This window comes from Mustela erminea, chromosome 2 (assembly GCF_009829155.1).
Source record: "Mustela erminea isolate mMusErm1 chromosome 2, mMusErm1.Pri, whole genome shotgun sequence".
Classification (NCBI taxonomy): Eukaryota; Metazoa; Chordata; class Mammalia; order Carnivora; family Mustelidae; genus Mustela; species Mustela erminea.
In genome coordinates, this window is record NC_045615.1 from 122,685,628 (window position 1) to 122,705,246 (window position 19,619).

The following is a 19,619-nucleotide window of genomic DNA, read 5'->3' on the forward strand; positions in this document are numbered from 1 at the left end:
AGTGATATTTACTTAAAATATTTAAAACACTAAAATTAAACAGAGCTTAATGTGTATGTTTTTGAACACAGTAAAACAAAACAAAACAGAACAAACAACAAAAACAACAACAACAAAACAAAACAAAACTAGTTGCAACATCCAGAAAACTCTAGGTAAGATTAGATACTCAAGAATCAAACATAAATAAAAGAAAAGAAAAGGAAAAAAAAAGAAATTCTCAATATATTTTTAACAGCTCCTATTAGCTTGGTCTTCTTTTTCAATGGTTAGAGTCCTACTAAAGCACTTTTGAAGTTGAAAGTAGGTAATACAAAATGTTCATCTGTTCTGCATCATTGATCTACACTTTTTTCCCTTAATGCAGGTTTTTTTTTTTTATTATTCCTTATTGGGCTGTAGTTTTTCATTAACTTGTCTGCCATGTTCCAGCTTTAGATTTATTTCATAGGCTTTTGTTTATTTTCTTTGTTCATAATAGGAAGTGATTGATCAACTCATTCATTCTCTGTTATTTTTCATGCTCATGTGCTAATATCCTATAGAATCATTTTTAAAATTTTGTTTCAGCCTTGTTACAGACTGCCCAGACACACAGGAAGGAAGGGGAGTTCTGGCTCTTAACATAGCTTCTCATGGATCTAACGTAGATTAATTTGTCATAAATCAGGGACCATTGAGAGTCAATTCTGATAACAAATTCTCACACTATACCTCATAACAGAGCTGAAAATCTGTATAATAGTAATGGGACGTATGAATTCTTCCCAAGTCACACATCAAACTGAGACTCATTTTCTTTCTATTTTATTTTCCTGTTTTTTGTCTTCCAATTCCTTCTTTTTTACCTCATACTCTGCTCTTGTTCTTTTCCTTTTTTCTTTCTTCATCCTTTCTTTCCCTCCCCTTCACTGACCCACCCTTCTCCCTCTCTCCCTTCTTCCCTGTGTTCCTTCATTTTTTTTTCATTTGCTTCTACTTTTTCTTCCTTAATTTTTCTACCATATTTCTTTTTCTCAGTCTTTTCTTTTTTAATTTTATTTTTTTCTTTCTTTGCATTTTTTCAATCTTTATGTTATAACTATAATATATTCACTGATAACTATTTAGGTATGAAGGAAATAATAAAGAAGACAGATGACAAAATGAGGATTCAGCCTTTCTTCCCTTAATCCTTCCTTCTTTCCTTTCTCTAACGCACATTTATTGAAAACTTCTTATGTGCACCCATCTAAGAATTTGAGGCACAGAGTCATGTTTATTTTTCACAGTCTGTCAAAAAGTGAGTAGAGAAGCTATGGAGAAGCAAGGTTAATTAGCTCATATATGCTCGTAGAGTGAGTGATAACAAAGCAGGTATATTTACTCCATGATCCCAGGCTTAGCCAATGTCTTTATACCTCTTTCACTCTCTAGATTCATTTTTTCATAAATTCCTTAGCACTTGTCTCTTACCTTTAACCATCTGGGAAATGGACACAATGACATTTGCCTCATTCTCTTCTCATTGAGGAGGAAAAAAATGGCTCTAAATTATGCCAGGCACTAAATAATCTATCCCTAAGGATGGTAACTTACACTTCTATGGCCTTCTGTGTGTCCACACCTATCCTTGCCCCTCTGCATGGATAAATGTCTGCCATTCAAAATAACAGCTTAACTATTTATCTTAATAAGCATTACTATGCTGAGTATAATCCGTGCATGGTCACTAGTCACAAGATCCTGTGAAAGCTGACAGATGTCTCTGGGTTATTAGATCCTTTGTACCTTTTGTCCTTATTTTCATATCCAGGTGCTGTAAAACAAAAAACAAAACAAACCAACCAAAAAAAGGACATTTTTAACTCAATTCAGGTTGAATAAAATGTTCATTTGAGACATATTTTGAGAAAAGAAGCCAGTGTATATGAATTAGCAGGCTATTTTTGTTAACATAATAGAATAGCACTGCGAAGGAAGGAAGAGTGGGAGAGAAATATCACGACTCTGATTTGCTTCTTTAACTGCAAAGAAACAAATTAGAAAGGCTATCATCTTAACGATTGCTTAAAAATTTAAGAATAATTAATGTAAGAATAATTTATTTAATACTGATACCTCAACTGGTAGCAAGTAACAATGTAATTAATATTCTGTGGAGGCTTAGCCATTTGAACTGTTTTATCTCATGGACTTCTTATATCCCTGTATCTTTTTAATACTGTCAGGGAAATATAATTCCTAATTGAGAATTTGTATTTCCTATAAGTTTTCCATATAGAAAGAAAAACACTCCCAAACTCCAAATAGAAACGACATTGAATATTTTATAATAACTGTCAAGGGAGGGGAAAAAAATCCCTCTCATAAAAATTAATTTATTTTAACTTACTCCAACTTAGTTTAAAATAATCTAATCTAGCATAATGATAGTGGCTTGGTGATTCATCTGTAAGTACTTCCATTTTGTAGGAAAAAAATAAAACAAGGGGGTCTCTCTTTAGTTATCCACAAGATAGTGGATTTAATTATATCTTTCCCAGCAGGACAAAGTTTATAGTGCTTCTCCTTCTTTGTTGGTAGCCTTGGGGTTAAATATTCAATATGATTCTCATTACATCTGATTCACTAGTTACTTGAAGTTTTGTTTTTGTTTTTGTTTTTGTTTTGTTTTGTTCATAGATAAAAAATCCAGTCTGATGCTGACTATTTTGGAATATTTAGCCCTAGTTATCTGGACACAGCATAAGCAGCATATTTTATTTTACTGGTTTCCCATATTCATGAATAATGTATGACTACTCCTACTTCTCAGATCAACTTATTCTGAATCTTCAACCTGACTGCAATTCAAAATGCAGTTAATCATATCAAATCCCCGTATGTCCTTTTGGAAGCCATATAGGCATATCATGAACAGATAATTAGTTCTTATTTTGACTGGACAACATTTTTAATAGTTAAATGACACTCCTTAATACACCCTAAAGGATAAATGAATCCCTTAAGTCATTGCTCTCTTTTATTCAGAGAGGCAAGTTCTCCTTGACAGTTACTTTAAAAGACAAGTTGTCTCAAGATATTTGTTTTCCCTGTTAAATTCTCTTGCTTTTGCGCTTAAGCTCTGCATTATTTAGGCTAGTTAACATGCGAAGCAGGAAACTGTTTCTTAACTTTTTCCCCCTCTTTCTGAAGATAACTTAATGCACACTAACTGGGATTCTACACCTTTTATACTTTTTAATCTGTTTAAAAATTCTTTAGATTAAATTATTTGAATGCTTATAAAGCCACCCAACTAATAAGCTAGATATTATACTGTGTTGAATGTATATATTCTTTTTTTTTTAAGATTTTATTTATTTATTTCACAGAGGTCACAAGTAGGCAGAGAAGCAGGCAGAGAGAGAGAGGAGGATGAAGGCTCCCTGCAGAGCAGAGAGCTCGATGTGGGGCTCGATAAGGAACCTGGGATCATGACCTGAGCTGAAGGCAGAGGCTTTAACCCACTGAGCCACCCAGGTGCCCCGAATGTACATATTCTTTTTAAATTTTTAAATTTTACCATTTTCTCATGTCCCCATGTGAAAAAAAAGTAAGATTTAAGCAGTAAAAAAAATGTGATTTTGTACAAAATAGTAATTATATGGAAATTGTTTCTTTAGGGGAAATGAGAGATTATAAGTAGTTAGGTAAATGACAGAGTACTAATTATTATTTATAGCCTTTATTATTATATACCTGCAAGTCACAATAGATTAAATTTCAGTTAATTTTGAACAGCTAGTAATTATAAAATACAATGCTGTCAGAAAAATCATTAACTTATGTACGCCCAACCTTTGGAACTAAATTACTCTGCATTTCTTCTTCTAAGCTCCTTGTAACATGTATTTTAATACTTATTAATTTAAAGAATTTTAAAATTATTGGGGCTTTATTTTAAAAATATGTATTTGGCACTATAATTTATAATACAAAGACAGGAATCTATATTTATATGTGAAAACTATTGTTTTCCTTTACTTAATTGGTAAATATTCTAAAAATGTAAGGTTTTGACATTTTTAATTTATGCTAAGCAAAGAATATATTTAGTAGAAATAATAATTTTCAATAATTTAGAATCAATATTTTACCACTCAAATGTATGTGTGGAAAAGAAACTAGAGTAGTAGTTGGACCAATAGTAGCCATAACTGTACAAAAATATATAAAACCCCTCCATATGTAGATCATTACACTGGGCACTTACACATGCATTAGATAATTTAATTATCAAAACAACCCAGTGAGATAGACTCAGAGCTAAGTAACTTGCTCAAGATTATATTGCTTGTAGGTGATCGAATGTGGACTTGAAACAGACTTCCTTTGCTCAGATCCCAGTGTTATTAGTCACTCTGATTCATTGGTTCTATCCAATGAAGAGCAGTGAATGTAAAGGTCTTCACAGAGTGAAAATAAAGTTTTACATGGTGTATGATTCCTTGGTTTTTAAACTCCAGAATACAATTATGAAAAAGTACAAGGTATAAATGTTTTTTTTTTTTTTAAAGATTTTATTTGACATAGATCACAAGTAGGCAGAGAGGCAGGCAAAGGGGATCGAGGGGGGGGAAGCAGGCTCTCCGCCAAGCAGAGAGCCCGATGTAGGGCTCGATCCCAGGACCCTGAGCCGAAGACAGAGGCTTTAACCCACTGAGCCACCCAGGCGCCTGGTATATAAATGTTCTTAAAGTCACTACTCTCTTTACTGCATTCTCTTCTAATATACACATTTCCCCCATCTCTAGAGTTTAAATCTTCCCTCCATGGGTTGCAGCTATATATTCTCAAATAAAAAAGTCTGGATATTAATCAATTACCTGTTTAGTAGAGGGAATCAAGTTGGATAAGTATAGCTCCAGTATTGCTTTGTGTTCATTTTCTCTTAAGAAATCAGTATTGTCAGTGTTTCTTTCCCAATTTAACCAACCCAATTGTGATTAATATGTCCTACATAATCTCTTTGATGGTTTGTTTGCCAGAAATAACTGTCCACACTTCTTCTTTTCTATAGTGGAAGCATTGATTTCCACTTCTCACATCCAATTCACCAAGGAGTGGTTCGGCATCTCCTGTTCTCAGAAGTTCAGCCCAGCACACTGTGGTTTCCAAATATGGCTTTCTTGTCTCTGGATGACAATGATCCAAAACCTCATAATTGAGGTGTCTTTCTATCATGCAGAATTCAAAATAGACCTGTATTGTGATGACGAAACATTTTCTTGGCTGAATATGGCTTTAATAATAGAAGTTTGAGGCTTTTTCCAACATAGCAATTTAGTCTCATTTTGACTTGGACACAAAACTCGTCATCTTAAAGACCAACTGAGGGACAGCTGTGAAAGAAAACCCCAAGGGAACGTAGTCTGTCCCAATGTCATTCTGGCCCTGGAACCTCCACCTACACTCGCTTTTTGAGTTTTCACCTTTCTATCTGTCCAAACTAAAAATGTTCCCCTCATTTTAGTTCAGATTGTTGAGATTCCTGCTACGCTTGACATTCAGGTATACTGCTTTTGCTAGTTTTGTCTTTCTACACAGACAGTGCTTTCCTGCTTTAATTCAGTATAGACAAAGATTTTTTTTTTCCCCCCTAACATCTGACATGAGTTTCTGGTGCATTGTTGTGCTATTATTGAGAGTTACTATGGCACAGTGGGTAAGAGCACAGCTCTGAGTCAGTCTGCCTGGGTTTGCAACCTTGTTCTATCACTCGCTAGATACAGACTCTTGAGTAACTCACTTAACTTCTCTGTGTCCTGGTTTCCTTGCCTGTAACATGGGGTAGCATACAACCTTTCCTACAGGGTTGTTGTGAAAACAGAATGAGTTAATATATGTAAAGTTTTAGAATAGTGCACGGCATATCAAAAATTTTTGGATGAATGGATATACTTCTGCAAGTTATGTTACCCCACTCATGGGACCTGTGACCTTCATGGATCCAACCTTCATGCCAGCTTTTTTTTTTTTTTTTTAAGGTTTAATTAATTTATTTTCGAGAGAGAGAGAAAGAGTATAAGCAGGAGGGAAGGATAGAGGGAGAAGCAGGCTCCCCACCCAGCCGGGAGCCAGATGCAGGACTCCAGGATCCTGGGTTCATGAACTGAGCTGAAGGCAGACAATTAACCGACTGAGACACCCAGGCACTCCTTCATGCCAGCTTTGTTCCGTAAACTCCATCTCTTCTTTGCTCTCCATAGTGGAATTTTCACTGAGTTCCTTCATCCTGCCATAACATGAGTTTGGCTTATTTGCAGAACAGAGAAGCCTTGCAAATTAGCAAGATTCCCATCAAATAATTCCCTCAGGTATTTTCAGAATATGATCAAGTGGTTAATACAGTTCACATACATTTTAAGTATGTCATTTATTTATTTATTTTTTTATAAAGATTTTATTTATTTATTTGACAGAGAGAAATCACAAGTAGATGAAGAGGCAGGCAGAGAGAGAGAGAGAGGGAAGCAGGCTCCCTGCTGAGCAGAGAGCCCGATGCGGGACTCAATCCCAGGACCCTGAGATCATGACCTGAGCCGAAGGCAGCGGCTTAACCCACTGAGCCACCCAGGTGCCCCTTAAGTATGTCATTTAAAAGAAACTCCCAAAGCATATGTTTTCGTGTTGACTTTCATTCTTCCGAGACTTGTAGTTTTATCTTTTTTGTTTCTTATAGAGAAAGATTCTTTTGAGGTGTACACGACACTGGCCAGTACACAAAAGCTCTCTAAAACTAATTCCCTCCAGCCAGTCTTCTCTGCTTGAGAAGCCTCTGAAGAGCCAGTGAAGCTAATTCATTGAACACATGAGAAAGTCTGTTTGCACCATGAAACCTGTTTTTCTATGTGATGCCCACTGCTGGCAAAGTCAAAACTGAAAACATTAAGAGAAAAAAAATTTAAAAAAAAGACTTAAACAACGAGCATGCAGAGCAGATGGTGGGGATAAATAGCTGATCGTCACTGTCTGCTAATCTCACTGTACTGCCTTTGCGTTGTTGCAGTGCCATAATTTCACCACGATTAACTATGAAATTATGTTGGACTGTTAAGCTCTGATTCATGCTTTTCTTAAGTCATCTGCAGAAGACATGACATTCTAATTGCACTCGTGAATTTTTTACACTATGAGTTTGTTAAGTGCAGACACATTTTACTTAAAAAAAAAAAAGCCTAAATGTATGTAATTTGACATTGTGACAGATTGATACTTAGGCATTAGACCAGCAGTACAATTAGACAGCTTAAATGTGTCCTACATCTTAATGTCTATACGACTTTAAGAAGTCACATTAAGTCCTCCATTTCGAAAGGGTCCGTTGCCATTTTGCTGATTGAAATAAATCAAAGTCTATCAGAGGATTTAAGAGAATTACGAGAAAGCTCATCACAATTACACATAATTCTAGAAAATTGGAATCTAGGGAATTAACTATAAATTCAGAATGTCTCAAGGTAAGAAACTGTATTTACAGTAGACTTCTTGAAGTGGTTATTGAGGATGTGACTAGCTTCTATTTTTTGAATTATCTGAATTCCTTTTTAATAAGGATAAAACTTTTTGTCTCTGAAGTATCATTTGAAATGACAGTTAAAAGCACAATTTAAAATCCACATGACATTGTGGGCATATTAAAATTACATTTTGTATTAGATATGATAAAATATATAGCTTACTCGAAATAGGCAAGAATACATAGACTTCCCTGTAATATGATTTAAATTATAGACTTTCAGTAGTTTTCAGTGTGACCCAAAATAAAAATTCCATTTTATACAGGGACCAAGTATACACATATAAATATTTATACTCATATAAAAAAAAAAACTACAACAACAATCTTCACAAAATAATGTGTCTATGGTGTATACTGATTATAACTTCCTAAATGGGTTCAAGCACCAACTAGTGAGTCATGGTCTAAAGTTAGAAAAGTACTTATCTTAATTACTTATGATCCTGCCTTCTTAAAATGTACCCATCAGGTTGCCACCAAAAGGCAAATAAAATTTGCTGAACTGAAATAGGTTGGCACATGCCTATAATAGTTCTTATTAAAATACACCCACATCACAAAGAATGAGAAAAGAGAACCTTCTGCCTTTCGCCTTTGCCATCACATAGAATACCATTTTCATGACTCCTTGTTTTGAAGATATTAATTTATGATAGAAGCTATGAATAAGCCAAAAATAAATTTTATTTCCCAAGTTTATTATTGAAAAATTTGTATAACTGCCAGACAGAAGTCCTGACAACACTAAAGAACTCTAAAATAGCCACCATCCGTAAGTAAAGAATCTAAACAAATTAGTTGTGACCACTATTAGGCTTACTCTTCATACCTCCTCCTGCCTCCGCTGAACCCACCCACCCTGCCCCAGGCTGAGTGTGAAGACGACATTTTGTTCTTTAAAATATATCCATGATTTATTTCAATCAACTACAATGCTGTGTTAGAAAACATATCAAAACTGGAGAAACAGGCCCTGAAAGGGGATAAGGAGAGTGAATAGTAGAGAAGTTTATTCAGATCTTCAAATAACAAATAAACAAAAATCACTTCACCTTTTCTGCTTGTCTAATTACATGGAGAAGAAATCAAGAGAAATCATGATTAGGCTGCTAAGAAGAAATCTCAAAGGAGACATCTTGGAACTGGATTGTGAATGGTTTGGGGACAACGGGGTGACAAGGCGAGGAATAATAGAAGAAGCAACACCTTAATATTGTGAACACAGAGGCTTTCTGGAAAGGACAACTGCATTAGGTCTGGTGAAGTGGCAAACAGGAGCAAGTAAGAAAGAGATTAAGTATAAGAGGTAGACAGGATCCAGATCCTGAAGGGCCTTCTGTACAAAAACATGGAATTTGAAATTTATACTGAAATTCAAAGAAGAAGGTTTTCAACTAGTGGGAGACTTCTTACTCTACTTACTCTCCTTATTCTACTTACTCTTACTCTACTTCTTACTCTACTTTCTATTCTTAAAATAATGGTAAAGGTGTTTTTTATTAGACACTTTCCTGTTAACTACCAGAAGTGAAAGAGGCTAAACAAAAACAAACACAAAAATGTACTAGTGGTGCCTGGGTGGCTCAGTGGGTTAAGCCTCTGCCTTTGGCTCAGGTCATGATCTCAGGGTCCTGGGATCAAGCTCCACATCAGGCTTTCTGCTCAGCAGGGAGTCCACTTCCCTCTCTCTCTCTTCCTGCCTCTCTGCCTACTTTTGATTTGTCTCCCTCTGTCAAATAAAGAAATAAAATCCTTGAAAAAAAGTACTCAAGTGATAAACATCAGGAAGTCACAAAACCCCACATTTAGAGCAGTGTGATGAAGCCTGACGAAGCCCTCTTTAGGGTCATACCCCAGTACCTTCCTCTCCTTCTTAGATACTATGCCAAATGTGTGTTTTATTTCTCTCTCTCTCTCTCTCTGTTTTTGGGAATCACACCACCCACATAGAGAATGGTTTAAAGTGATCTCTCTGGTAATGATCCCAGAAACAGCTCTCACTGAGGGATGGAACAGGAGAAAGTTATCATTCAGAAAAAGTGAATTGTTAGTGACTTCCAGGACAAAAAAGAAACTTGATTGGCCATAAACAAATCACTGAGACAATCATACACTAGGATGTAGTGAAATTTTCAAAAGTGCAAAATGAAAATTCTTGGCAGATGCTCAAAATTTAGGTAAATACAACTCGATGAAAACTTAGCAAATCAGAAATCTTCCATTCTATTTCCTCTCATGGATGAAATCTGGCTGGTAAGGGTCAAATATATCAATTCTTCACTGTCCCTCCTCTAACCAGAAAATAGGTGGGAGTGTGTATTAAGTTCTTCCTGAAACTGTAACAAAGTACTACAAATTGTCTTAGAAAAGCAAAAATGTATCCTGTTATAGTTCTGTAGGTCAGAGGTTTGACTGTGGGCCTCCTTCCTGGGTTAAATCAGTCTCTGCAGGGCTGCATTTCTTTCCAGAGGCTGGAGGAGACAATCTGCTGCCTTTTCCAGTTTCTAGAGCCTTGATTTGTAGCCTAAACTCCTAAAATCTCCCTATTTGTAGGTCAGTATATTAACAACCTCAACATCATCTGACACCTTAATTCCACTATTCCTTGTAAACCGACATGTTCATAGGTTCTGGGGATTATGATGCCTTTTCCAGTTTCTAGAGCCTTGATTTGTAGCCTAAACTCCTAAAATCTCTCTATTTGTAGGTCAGTATATTAACAACCTCAACGTCATCTGATGCCTTAATTTCACCATCCCTTGTAAACTGACATGTTCATAGGTTCTGGGGATTATGATGTTGGGTCCTTGGAGGGATCTTTTGCTCTTCCCCACCCCAGAAGCTATGCAGGGCGGCTCTTGCTGCATCACAAGGAGAATCAGAAGTGCCTCCAAATCTGTGCAGCGCAAGAAGGTATAATGTAGGCAGGAGAGGATCTCCAGAGCTCCCCTGTCTGCCAATCACAGGCTCCAGGGGAGGTTCGACAGTGAGACTTTGCCACTACCCGAAGAAATAGGAAGTAAATAAAGGAAAACATTTCAATGGGCAGCAAAAATCAATGAAGCAAACTGATCCAGTGTTACTTCATTGATTTCCCCCACTTTAGCTGCTCTTTGAGTCCTGTTTGCAAATCATCAGAGAACATTGCCTTCCTTCTCTTTCCTTTTATTTACCTGCTCTGCTCTCCCAAGTTCTTCAACACTCTTTTGGTCCTAATTGTGATTGCCAAATTTAGTTCCAACTGATCAACTTATTGACCACACTAAGGAGCCAGCATTCCAGCTGTTTTAAAAAACTCTCCCTATAAATGGTGTTTCAGCTCCCACTAAAAGCTTTCAAAACCTCATCTCTCAATAGTACTACAAAACAAAGTTTTTGTGAAAATTTCCTTAGTAAGGAACACAAAGGAGAAACTTTTCATCTTTGCTCCAAATCACAATAACTAATGGGATTATATTACAACATATTTGCTATTATGCAAGTACTTCCAAACAGATTAGCTTTTCTGTATGACTAGTAAAATATTTCAACAGGTAGTCTAAGCACAGAGTTTGAGAATATATTTGCAAATGGCCATATCATTAGAATAATTGCAGAGTTTCTCAAGATTTCTACACTAAGGGAGAAAATGCATGGCTACTGTTTTTTTTTTTCACATTAAAAAAAAATAATTATATTGCTTCAGTAAATCTAAATGAATTTGATTTGTCCCTCTGTAAAAAGTAATCACATTCCATTGCAGTTCTACTCCATACATGATTTTAGCTTTAATATAATTTATTTTAGACTTCACACAAAATAACACATAGAAAAAGATACTTAGAAACACCTTTTATCTCATTACAGCCATGGAAGTGATGGTCTTCTTAAGACATTGCCACATACTGAATTAATTTGTTTTAATATTTAACATACTTGCATTAAGTATTTAGACATTTAATGCCAGTTCCTTATTATAGGAACTATTTGTTAACTTATCACTTCCTTTAAAAAAAAAAAAAGTGCTTTGTTGTGGTTTATGTTGGAGGAAAGAAAGTTTGAGAAAATAATATCTATTAATTGATTTTTTCAGTTTTCTTTTTTTTAACTTCTTTATTTGTATAGAATTATGTTATGTGTAAAGGAAAGATACATGAATTCTGTCCTCAAGAACACAATCCAAAGATAATATTCTTATAGTTAATAGGGCTTTTGTGTACTATCTTCAGAATAAACATGCATTCCTAAAGACAACATTAATATTTACGGTAGGATATATATCCTACAACTTTATGGTCAATTATGAAAACCAAAGATGTGAGACCATTGCTGGAAAGTGATTCTAAGTTGATGTTTGCAACTCTTTTTGTGTTATTCACATCACATTTTATAGTAAAACCAATACAAAGTGGCTCATGCATTTCATTAACTTAAAAAAAAAAGAAAAAAAAAGAAAACCTCACCTGGATCATTATTGTTTTTGTATGAATTTTCATAATAAAGAGAATTCACCTGCCATCTTCTGGTAAATGAATGAAGGTCTAGTTGTTGGCAATCCCAGACACTGATTTGAAACAAATATTGGTTTCAGGACCAGGAAAGAGCATATTTTCCAACTGATGATCAGCAATCATTTAAATCCATCCCCAAACATTAATTTCCTATTTAGTTAAAACCTTATAAATTATGGGGCTTTTATATGTGAACATTTACATGACCATCTTAAAATAGTGACATAATCAAACCTTAATTATTTTCCTTACTTCTAAATCAGTTTCATAATTTGTTTTTATTTCTTTTAAATCTTTCTTGTCAGTGTTTGAATGGTAATTTATTTACTGCCTATAATTTCTATTTTTGAAGGATACATGTCACATTGTTAAATATTTCTTAAACTTTGATTGAAACTCAAAGGGAAAAAAAATCAAGTATAAAAATATACCCTCTTTCTCCAATCCCCCAGAAGGCTGGAAGTATACTGTGACCTTAATTCAGGTATCTTGAACCCCATAGAAACTTTAAGCAATTTAGGGGAGTACATACCTATATTTATGGGAGGAGATTCTAGTTTTCATCAGATTACTAAAGTCTATGACACTCAAAGTAATTTCTAATATACCAAAATCCAAGAGACTAGGAGAAAAATTATGAAAGACAGGATTTTTGCAATGGAAAATAAGCATGAATGGTTAAAAAACCAAAATTGGGCTTGAGTGGAATAATCAGTCGCTAACTTGTGAAACAGATGCCCCCAAGCTTTCTCTGGATTTTATGAATTCTTTTGATCAATATCGGAGCATCTTCCCATCTCCAGCCTTTTCCCTCCTGTCTTTCCACTCTGCTCCTTGAACACTTCCTTAACCTCCACTGCCTCTAATTTTCATGTGTGAAGAGGGAAATCAAAGTGAAACCACACCTCTGATGTACATAAATGGATCACTTCCAGGCAGTCACCTTACCTTTTTCTGCTGTAGTGCAGCTTTCACCAGCAGATTCATGTTTGAGTTGATTCAGCAGGACTGCTTGAGACAAGGCGTGCATAGTCTCCACCGTGGATGATAATGCCACATTCAGAATGACAGTGGTCGAAGCCTCAGGGCAATAAATGCTTCTTGAGAAACATTCAATCGCTGTTTAACTGAGTTTAGCCTAAAGTATGGAGAAAAGTTGCTGATGCTTTCAAACATGCTTAAACATTTTATTTAATATTGCCTTGGCATGTCAGCTCAAACTAGAACACTCTTAGGTATAAAATGCAGTGAAATCCTGTAATTATAGACCCAGAATTTCCAGATCTTTCTATAGTAGCCCTCAGCTTGAAGCTGTTAATTAAATGTGCTTACATCTCTGAAAATGTTCTTTGGAAGAGTTGTACTTTCAGCAATATTAGTCAGTTTGTTACTCACAAGAAGAAGACATAAAAGAAGTAGTGTATATTATTTCCAGATCTCAGGCTGTTTATTGTAGATAATATATCCAAGATCATTATCTCAGAGATCCATCACTGCATTGATGAACCCTCTTTCCACCAAAGAAAAACAAACAAAAAATTAAATGTAATTAGGTGCTTCAAACAGCAAAGACTTACTACTCCTCACATTTCTGTGGATTGACTATGTGGTCTTTTTGCTAGTTCTGCCTGACTCACTCATGAGGTTGCATTGGCCTGGAGAGTGAAAAAGCTTACCTGGGGGTAGGCTCTGCTGAGACTGCTGAGTCTCTTTCTCAAGTAGCGTTTCATCTTCAAAGAGACTAGATCGTGCTTTCTCTCAGGGGCAGAGATGGCAGGGTTCCAAGAGCAAACGCAAAGAAAGTTGCTAGACTTCTTGAAACCTAGTGTGGAAATAGCTCAGTATTACTTCTACCACATTCTAATCATCAAAACTGGCTCATCGTCAAGAGGTACAGAGATAGAATCTACATCCTAACATAAGCACATTCCAAAGAGAGGTGTATAAGGAGATTAGAGGAATTTCTGGTCTTGTATCACAATTTGATGCAATCATATACATACATCATGAAATCTGCAGAGCTCATCTGCTGAATGGCTTTTTTGTTCCATCATTTCCCATGTATGGAGGGTACGCTGAATTTTATTTGCCCTTTTATTTCTTCTTTCTTTGATTTTAACCTCTTAGTCTTAGATTAGTTTATTTCTAATTTTTAGCCTATCTTAAAAATGGAGTTCCTTCTTACATTGTGGCCCATGAAGGCAAAGCAAGGTAGCTAGCCAACAACCAGTATTTTAGGGGAAAATCTCTTTCAAATGAAAATGATTCATTGTGAGGTTGATCTGTTTAGGTTGTAAAGGTAGCTGCATGTAATAGAGCATTTCCTCTTTAGTTTTGAGCAACTGTAATTACTCATACCAAATGCATCTTCCCTGGAAAAATCTTAATAAATAAGAACCTGACATAGAATATACAGGATATAGGAAACTTTTTATTTTCCTACATAAATGTTAGCTCTGGTATACTTCAGACTCTAAAGTCATTAGTACTACGGGAAAAGTACCTCAATATGCCCCTTTGATTGATGATTGGTATTAATTCCACAATAAGTTAATCTTTTAGCCAAATACATCTCAAAATTCAGAGTCCTTCATATGTTAAAAAAGGTAATATCAGGATACCTGGGTGGCTCAGTGGGTTAAAGTCTCTGCCTTTGGCTCAGGTCAGGATCCCAGGGTCCTGGGATCCAGCTGGCATCGGGCTCTCTGCTCAGCAGGGAGCCTGCTTCTCACTCTGCCTGCTTCTCTGCCTACTTGGGATCTCTCTGTCAAGTAAATAAATAAAATCTTTTAAAAAAAAAAGGTAATATCATATATTATTTTAAAAATTGAAGACTCTGAGAGTGATGTTAATTAAACATAGTATATCTACAGGAAAACATAAATATTTATACAATATAAGATAAAGATGAAGAAAAGTCTTGTATTAAATGTCAAGGGTATAAATTTATGGGAAAAAAAAAACCACTTTTGTTTTCAAAGATTTTTTCAGGACACAGTTGTGGGTGAGGAATGATGCACCTGAAGTAGCTAATATTTATTGAGGGCTATTGTGTGTCAGGAATTATTACTAATGCTAATTACTAATAATTATTACTAATTATTACTAATGCTTTACGTATATTAATAGACTTAAATTTCACAATAATCCTGAGAGGTTAATTTTTTTCTGGTATACCTGTTACACAGATGAGGTAATTTATATCAATCAAGTAACCTTTTCATAATTATATGCTAAGTTATAAAATTAGGATTTTAATCCAAGGAACCTAGCTTCTAAGCTTATTTCCCTAAATAACATGTATTTCACTTATGGAAGACTATAGAGATGAGATAGATATAGATATAAATTTAGATATAGGTATAGACATATCACCTTAAATATCTCCAGGGGCTCTGACCTACTATTTACTGAGTATCTATACCACACCAGAGACCAATCCATAATAAGCATTATATACATTAATTATTTTATCTCTGTAATATAAAAGGAAGTAGGTTTTATTCTCTCCCTCATGAGGACCTTGAGGCTCCGAGAAATTACGTTCAAGAAATTACATCCAAAGTCACAGAACTTATATATGACGCAGGCAGAATCATACACAGCAATGTTGAGACACCACATCTATTCTTCTCACAAATTCACTGTCCCATCAGGACTTGCTTGGGAGTAGCATAAGAAGACTGAAGTTAGGGATGAGTGCATAGGCTATTCTTATATCCTCTTTAAGCTTGGTAGGGTAAAGTGATTTTAAACAAATCAGAACACTGTTTAGAAATCTTAAAAACCGGGGCGCCTGGGTGGCTCAGTAGGTTAAAGCCTCTGCCTTCAGCTCAGGTCATGATCCCAGGGTCCTGGGATCGAGCCCCACATTGGGCTCTTTGCTCAGCAGGAAGCCTGCTTTCTCTTCTCTCTCCCTGCTTGCCTCTCTGCCTACTTGTGGTCTCTGTCTATCAAGTTAAAAAATAAAATCTTAAAAAAAAAAAAAAAGAAATCTTAAAAACCCTTCATTGTAGCCCTAGGTGACACTTATGTATCTATAAATCTCCCCTTCTTCTGGAGAGTAATCAGATACTTAGAGAATTACAAACTGCTTGTTTGCGTCAGTGATTGCTACCCTGTCCATTATCTGTTACTGCTTACCTTTCTAGTTTTCCCAAATTCCAGGAACAGACAAAAGGTAGGGATCTTTAGGTTATTTACATTAAAAAAACAAAAACAAAAACAAGTCTAACTCCATATGCACCTTTTGGATTTCATCCCCTCACACCTAATCTTTAGTGACTTCAATAATAACTTCCCAGTAAAGAGTTTATTTATTTGTCCTCAATTGTATTAAATAAGGCAAAAGTAAATCATTTTCTGACACCTATTTTAAAGTTGAGCATTTTATTTAATCACTTGAGTAAAACAGATATTTTCATATTTATTTTCCTAAGAAAGTAAAGGTAATGTTAAAGTATTTGTTGGAAAACCATTACCAATTGTCTTTCTTTTTTCTCACACATCCTTTTGTAAAACCCTTTTTGTTGTCCCACCAAATTACAGCAGAATTTAGATGTGCCTCCAGAAAAAGAAATCTTTATATAACAAAAAGTCAAGAAGTATAAAAAGAAAACTTCCTTCAAAAAGGAAGAAAAGCAAAAGGTGCCTGTATGTGGTTTTTTTTTCTCCCCAAAAGGAGAGGATAACACAATTTTTCATTGCAGAATTTTCTCAAGTAAAGCTAAGAATATGCTATTGCTTGAATTTAAAGAACAAATTGTAGGAATAGTGTGAACATCTACACATTGACTAACAACTCATCACATGATCAGAGAATTAAGTAATTTGTATGTTAAATAAGCAAATTATACATATAACATGAAATAACTGAGCTTAAAAAAAAAATCACTGGAAATATTTTAAAACTAAATGTGGCGTTTTCATGCCTTCTCTTTGGAGATAAAAATACCCTTGTATCTTCAGTACCAAACCAAGGGCCTGCAGTAAAGCGGGTGCCCAGGATTCTGGCAGAATGCATAACTCAGCATCTGAAGATCCTTACCGGTGCAGAGCTGTCTTCAAGAGTCTTAACCATACAGTTCTCTTCTGTAATAAAGATACTCAGAATGGTTTCTGAAATGTATAGAACAGCTTCTGGGAACATGAAATGCCTGCATAAATCTGTGCTTTCCTTATTATTTCTGATGATTCCACCTATTGTCTGTCTGTCCCTCCTTGTTGAGGTCACTGTACCTGCATTTCCCAGGACCAGTTCACCCACCGAGCCCAGTAAGGGCAAATGTACTTCTATTCAGAGAAAGAGCTGGACTTCTTAAATCCTTTATCATTTCCTCTATGTTAGGAAATATAGGGAGGTTGCACCATTATTGGCATTATGTAGTAAAATTTGTGACTTAGTGGCATCTATTTCCTGCACTTCTCGGAAACTTTTTTTTTTTCTCTTCCTTTGGAGATTCTAGCTTTTTCTTATGGCTGTGGGTAGCAGTAATTGACCTCTAACTACTCAGCTGTTACATTTTAAGAAAGAACATTGTAGCGTTATGAGAAACACTAAAGTGAAAGTCGAAACACTTAGTCTTTGGCCTCCGCTCTCCCACAGGCTGGACTCCTTACTGCGGCCATCCTCCTGCCTCTCGGCTGAGAGGATAAGTTAAGACAATGTGTGTGGGAAAGTATATTCTGTGTTATAAACTCATCTAAAATTGTTTGCTATGATGATGGCTTAAAACTGTACTTTCAGAAGGAAATTAACTTGATGTCTAAGAAAGGTCTGTAACTCTCCAAATGGATGTAATGGGTCTAGCAAAATAGCATAACTAGAACCTCACGAGTAATGCTAAGGTGGCCATGGGATCTAATGAATTCCTCTTCTGCATCCAGTCTTCACCAGGTTTGAGGTGATTAAGTGGAGGGTGTGGGGGAGGGCTGTGGAGGAGGGCTCTAAGGAACTGATTTTATTGTGGAAAATGCTGGAAGAAAATACCATTATATTTTGATGATAGAATATTTTACTTTTCACTGATTTACTTAAGGCCAACTCACAAGAATCATAACGAACTGTTTCCCATCTTCATTAAGGTTCAAATTTAAAAGAAATAGTACTAAACAAAAGCATGAAATAATGTTCTTACATATCAAAGCCACATCCTCTGTGAAAGACTGAAAGACTTTGAAAGATTACTAGTTTTGTAAGGTCTGCCTCTATAATTCTACAAAATAAGACATTTTAAGAGTATGTCTTTTTATGAAAGGGAGAAAGAAGTGTCTTTGATGTTTTTTTAAGACCAGGTATAAGTTTTGTGTTAAAAAAATACTTACATAATTAAAATAAGAAAATATAGAACACATAAAAATACTACTCCATTCATGCCTCCCTTTAATAAATTGCAACATAATACAAATTGCATTTGTTAATCATTGGCGTTTCTTTTGAGGATTTGTTTGAGTCATCAGGATTGGGAGTTTTGATTGCTCCTGATGAATCGCTTATAGCCTTTCTTGATTATTTTCTAAATCTGATGACAAACACTGCAACATGTCTTAGCCAATTAGGCTTGTCAACTTCCACTGTGGTCCGCAATCAAGTGTTTGACTTTGGAAATGACAGGAGATCCTTATTAAAAGTCATGCTTCTTGGATGGAGATGTGGCAGCCCACAAGTGCCTGATGGCAGAGAAGACAAGTTGCCTTTTGTTAAGAGCAATAAGAGGAAATCAATTTCAGCAGGAGATAATCCAGACTAGGATGTAAGCGCTGAGGGAAGAAATTGAAGAGTCTCTCACTTCTAGTTGATGAGAAATTGAGTCAATCTAAATAAATATAGTTCCTTATGAACAACAGAAAGTTCAGGTACAGAAGTAAAACCTCAGGTAAGAAGAGTTGCTTGCATATCACACAGTTCTCTGAGCTTTCTCTACATGCATCTCAAACAAAAGAATAACGAAGTGCTACACATTTAAACTGGAAACACAATTAGTCCCTGAAAAGCAGAAAATCTGTAAATCACTGTGTAAGTAAACTGACACATTGTGTGAGACTTAAATAAATTTAGCTGATTGGAGAACATTCTGGGCCATTTCTGCTGAGAATGACAACCACATTCAAAGAGATCTTTCTTGTTTTGGTAGCTTTAGTCTTGATTATTTTCTTGTGTCTTTGATAGGCACTATCATACAGGAAAAAGAAAAGTTTGAACTTGTTAAAGCAATGAAGAAAAAGGGAATGTTTAGAGGAAAATAGGTCTGATCTTGCACTTTGCATTTTTACAAGGGTTTTTCCTGTTCAAGGCATTTCGGTCAGCTTTAGATAAACAAAGTATCCCAAGATAGAAAATATTCCGGAAAGAACTCCCACTTTGCTTATTTAAACTAACTAGATTACAAAAACCATTCATAAAATTTGCCAATAGTTTGATTTTAAAAATACATCTAAAATGTGTGTTTGAGAGACACAGAGGGAATTCGGCATAAAAATATGAATAAGAAAGTGCTTTCACTTTTGATGATAAAATTAATAGGGTCTTCTGATTTAGAAGTCAGATGGCAACACAGCATGTGCAACGACAATAAATAATTATC

At 35.4% G+C, this 19,619-nt stretch overlaps 1 protein-coding gene and 1 long non-coding RNA gene across 7 annotated transcripts in view; one reads left to right on the forward strand and one right to left on the reverse strand.

The window, feature by feature from the left end:
• The window catches only part of PCDH7 (protocadherin 7), a 415,361-nt gene that overhangs the window by 391,619 nt on the left and 4,123 nt on the right, over window positions 1-19,619 (forward strand). The window lies entirely within an intron of this gene.
• LOC116584966 lies at window positions 1,062-17,322 on the reverse strand. 2 transcript variants are annotated; one of them, XR_004283400.1, is made up of 5 exons: window positions 17,084-17,322; window positions 13,713-13,858; window positions 12,985-13,174; window positions 4,851-5,159; window positions 1,062-1,798 (listed from the first exon to the last, which is right to left on the reverse strand). It is a non-coding gene; the product is annotated as an uncharacterized LOC116584966 (long non-coding RNA). The 2 variants fall into 2 exon arrangements; XR_004283399.1 differs by lacking the exon at window positions 1,062-1,798 and having other exon boundaries at window positions 4,644-5,159.